Genomic DNA, 5,553 nt, shown 5'->3' with positions numbered 1-5,553 from the left:
AAAAAAAATATATATATATATATATATATATATATAGTCAAATATCCTATATAGCAACCTAGATTTTTCAAGCTTTTGCAATACAACTCTGAGGTTTGACAGATTCTTCTTTCATTGTTCCTCTAGCACTCACAGAGAGTTCTTGGGTCATAAAAAAGTACTAAGAACAGGAACAGGAAGAGGCTTAGGGTGGTTGTTTGTGGTTTTTTCTTCGTGGGGTTTTTTTTTTTTTGGTCTGTGGTTTTACAGGTTTTTTATTTTTCTTGGTTTTGGTTATTTTTGGTTTTGTTTGCTTTTTATCTCCTGACTTGCTTTAACTGGAGTTAATTAGCAGAAGAAGATAAACACCAAATATCAAACCCCTACCACAGGCAAGGCATTGTTCAAAATATCTTCCCTTCATCCTCTTTCATTTAAAAATTCTTTGGAATGGATATTACTGTCCGATTATACATATGAGAACATTCTGATGTATAAGTTGCAGAGCCAAAACACAGTATCTACGAACCTAGACACTGCATCAAAGTCTATACTTATATTTTCTTTTTTTTTTTTTTTTTGAGTTGGAGTCTCACTCTGTCACCCCAGACTGGAGTGCAATGACCGCTCCTGGCCACCGCAGCCTCGACCTGTTGGGCTCCAGCGATCCTTCTGCCTCAGCCTTCCAAGTAGCCGGAACTACAGGCACGCACTACCACGCCCAGCTAATTTTTGATTTGTTGTAAAGATGAGGTCTCATCAAGTTGCCCAGGCGGGTCCTGAAACCCGGGGCTCAGGCAATCCACTCACCTCGGCCTCCCAAAGTGCTGGGATTACAGGCTGAGCCACCGAGCCCAGCCTTATACTTATATTTTCAAAGAACATTTTTCCTAATTAATTTTGGGGGAAATATCTGAAACAGAAAATCAACACAGACAATCATTAAATGATAACTTAAAAGATATATCAAAAAATCAACAATATTTCTAGAAATAAAAAATATGAAATAAAACTTTAAAAACAGTTCCATGTACAATAGCATCAACTAGAATAAAATACTTAGAAAAAATATTTACAGAACTGAAAGACTTGCATACAAAACATCATTGAAAAGGACAGATACAACACAATCACTATAAAATCCCAGCTTCCTTTTTGTAGAAATTGACAAGCTGATCCTAAAATCCATATGGAAATATAAGAGACCCAGAATAATCAAACAGTCTTGAGAAAAAAAAAGTTAGAGGACTTACACTTAATTTCAAAACCTATTACTAAGCTACAGTAGTCAAATAGCATAGTACTGGTATAAAGACGGACATACAGATCAATAAAAAAGAAATGAGAGTCCAGAAATAAAACATCACTTATGCAGTAGAGGGAAACTGCCAGGGGAGGGCAGGGGCGGATTAGCAGTAGTGGGAAACCGGACGGGGGCACACCTCATCAACGAGGGTAACTGCATAATGAACATCTGTATACCTAACCCTGAACTATACCCCACATATTTAAAATAAAAAATTAAAGGCCCGGTGTGGTGGCTCAAGCCTGTAATCCCAGCACCTTGAGAGGCGGAGGCGAGAGGACCACCTGAGCCCAGGGGTTCGAGATCAGCCTGGGCAACTTGGTAAGACCTCGTCTCTACAGTATATCAAAAAATTAGCTGGGTGTGGTAGCACATGCCTGTAGTTCTGGCTACTTGGAAGGCTGAGGCAGATGTATCACCTGAGTCCAGAGGATCGACGCTGGGGTGGCTGTGAGCATGCGACTACACTCCAGGCTGGGCGAGAGTGAGACTCTATCTCAAAAAAATTAAAATTTTAATTTAAAAAAAAATCACCTATGGCCAACTGATTTACAAAAAGGATGTAGAGACCATTTAATGGAGAAAAGAACAGTCTTTTTAAGACACAGTGCCAGGAGAACTGGATACCTATATACAAAAAAATGAATTTGGACCACTACCTCACACCCCACATAAAAATTAACTTTAAATGGATTAAAAAAACCTAAATATAAGGGCTAAAAGCATAAAAATCTCAGAAGAAAACAGGGGTAAATCTTCATGACCTTGGATTTAGCAATGGATTCTTAGATATGACACCAAAAGCATGAGCAACAAAAGAAAAAATAAACTGGACTTTAAAAAAATTAAAAACTTTTTTGGAATCAAAGAACATTATCAAGAAAAGTGGAAGCCAGGCTCAGTGGCTCAGCCTGTAATCCCGCGCCTTTGGGAGGCTGAGGTGAATGGATTGCCTCAGCCTGCGGGTTCGAGACCCACCTGGGCAACTTGGGGAGACCTCATCTCTACAATAAATCAAAAATGAGCTGGGCGTGGTAGCACGTGCCTGTAGTTCCAGCTACTTGGAAGGCTGAGGCAGAAGGATCGCCAGAGCCCAGCAGGTCGAGACTGCTGGGAGCGGCCACTGCACTCCAGTCTGGGTGACAGAGTAAGACTCCAACTCAAAAAAAAAAAAAGAAAAGTGAAAAGACAACCTATAAAATGGAAGATACATGAAAATAATATCTGATAAGAGTTTACTATCCAGAATATTTAAAGATCTACAACTCAATAATAATAAAAGACAAATTACCTAATCTTAAAATGGGTCCAAAAAATGGACAAGGGATTTATTATTATTATTATCATTTTTTTTGTAGTGACAGGGTCTAGCTATGTTGCCCAGGCTGGTCTCAAACTCCTGGCCTCCTATCTCAGCCTTCCAAAGCACTGGGATTATAGATCTGAGCCACTGTGCCCAGCCTGGACAAAGGATTTAAATATATTTAGTTCCCCAAGAAAATATACAAAGGGCCAATCAGCAGCCAGGTGCAATGGCTCATGCCTGTAATCCCAGCATCTGAGTGGTGGAGGCGGGAGGACTGCCTGAGTCAGTGGGTTTTGACACCAACCTGGGCAACATGGTGAGACCTCATCTCTACAATAAATTAAAAAATCAGCCCCTAAAATTAGTCAGGCATGGGCATGTGCTTGTAGTTCCAGCTACCTGGAAGGCTAAGGCAGAAGAATCACCTGAGCCCTGCAGGTCAAGGCTGCAGCGGCTATGAGTGTGCCACTGCACTCCAGCATGGGTGACAGAGTAAGAGTCCTACTCAAAATAAATAAATAAATAAAGACCAATAAGCATAGGAAAATATGCCCAATATCATTTGTCTTCAGAGAAATGCAAATCAAACCCCAGTGAGATACCACTTCACACCTACTGGGATGGCCAAAGTTTAAAACACAGACAATAACAAGCATTGGCAAGAAGGAAGAAAAGTGGGACCCTCATACTTTTCTGGTAGGGATGTAAAATTGAGCAGGATGTTAGAAAATAGTTTAGCAGTTCCTGAAAAGGTTAAACAGAGTTATTATATGACCTGACAGTTCTACTCCTAGGAATACACCTAAGAGAAATGAAAACATACCTCAACACAAAAATGTATACACAAATGTTCAAAGCAGAATTATTCAGAATAACCAGAAAATTGGAAAAAAACACATCCATCAACAGATGAATGAATAAACAAAATGCAGTGTATCACTCAATAGACCAAAAAATAGCAATAAAAAAGGAATGAAGTTCCTGATACATTCTACAATATGGATGAACATTGAGAACACTGTGCTAAGTGAAAGAAGTTAGACACAAAGATCACACATATATTGTAAGATTCCATTCCATGAAGCGTCCAAAACAGCTACATTCATACAAACAGAGAGTAGTCTAGTTACTGCTAGGGAACAGGGGAAAGGGGAATAAAGTATGACTGCAAATGGATATGGGAGTTACTGTGAAGTGATGAAAATGATCTAAAAGTAGATAATGGTGATGGCTGTACAATCTTTTGAAAATATTATAAACCACAAAATTCTACACTAAAGGAGTTAATTTTATGGTAGGTGAATATATCTCATTTATCTTCATTTACCTCAATAAAACTTTTTTAAAAGACACTAAAAAAAAGGACATATCTGCATACGCTACAAAAATAACATGTTAAGAGACTAAAGTGCCTAATCTTAAAATTTTTCTTCTTCAATGCAAAAGCAACTCCAAAAGTCTTATCTTCCTATTCATGTGTATTTTGTCCGGTGTACAACAAAAAAGCCCTACTGAAACAAAACCAACTAAATGGAATTCAACTTAATGTAAAAAACAGCCCTCCTGAAATATTAATTTTCTAACGATTCTATTTTAGAATGGACTCTAAACTAAACATAAAGCTCAATTTCAAAATATCACAAAGATTACAAATACTTGAGCTTAAGCAAATTGCCAACTTTCCAGAATAAAGTTAATTTAGATTTGCTTTGATGAAAATGTAAATATTTACCTGCCTGAAGGGAACAAAATCCTATAAGCCTAGTGTTACCAAATGATGAAGAGAAAGAAACATGCATTTTCAAAAATCAGAATTCTGTTTCAGAATTAATTTTAACCTAGCTGGTGTATACATGGTTGATCGTTATATGTAAAGTAACAAATACTCTGCTTTTGCCTAGAACATGCTGAAAACGTGGCATTAAAAACGGTCACAAAAGGTAGGAGATGAGAAATACCACATACTATAAAGCAAATCTGACAGAGATATAAAAAAATCTCAAGATGCTCCTGAAAATGTCTCAAGAACACCTAGGCTACACATTCCCCAGTGACTGAGTCTTCCTACAAATAGTTAGTGATCCGTCTACCATGTGCTAGGCACCATGCCAGGTACCAGGACTCCAGGGCGAGGTATAAACAGACAGTTCCTGCTCACAGGAAGCTTACTTTCTAAAACAGTGCTTGCCAAACTCGCCTGATCAAAGCAACTTTGTAGCTTGTTAAAAATTCAAAATCTGGTCTCCTGCCTTGAAGAGTCAGAGTTCGTGAGCCTGGGGTGGGGTATGAGGACTCTATTTCTATCACGTGCTCCCGATTATTTCTGTCAAGTCGCCCTAACCCACTTGGGAGTCCCGCTCAGGGCCATTCCATCCCATTCGGCAGGGACCCCACCTCCAAAGCAGATTTCGTTCAGCATCCCCAACAGATACCTGAAAAACATCACGATGCCGAGGTGGGCGGAAAGGTTCCCAATATCACTCCATGGTGAGCCATCGACACACTTGCTCCCTTCCGTGGACGGAGAGCTCACTACTTACATGCCCCACCTGGGACCGGCAGCACCTGAGCCATCCCGGCTGCGCCGACACCTGTCTCCCCGCGCCATCTACCGCTCCCGTGGACTCGGGTCCCCGGGTTCCGCCCCAAGGAGGCAGAGGTGAGGAGGAGGCGCCGCGCGAATTAGGCGCCCACTGTATACTGACCCCCCAACCCGCGCGCGCACGCACACACCCACTCCCGTGGAAACTGAGGCAGGCAGGCAGCGGACCGAGTCCCGTTGCCTAACGACTCGCAGCGGGGATCGAACCCGGACTCCAAAACGGCTTCCGCCTCCCGGGCGCTCCTCAGCCGCTGAGGCCCGGCCCGGCTCCCATCCACGGAGTTTCACAAAGAAAGTCTCCCGGCCCGAGCTCCTCACTCACTCACCGGCGCCGGCGCCGACGGCGACTCGGGCTCCCGC

This window comes from Carlito syrichta, unplaced genomic scaffold, assembly GCF_000164805.1.
Source record: "Carlito syrichta isolate Samal-C Ts95f unplaced genomic scaffold, Tarsius_syrichta-2.0.1 Scaffold303588, whole genome shotgun sequence".
NCBI lineage: Eukaryota > Metazoa > Chordata > Mammalia > Primates > Tarsiidae > Carlito > Carlito syrichta.
This window is presented reverse-complemented; position numbering follows the sequence as displayed.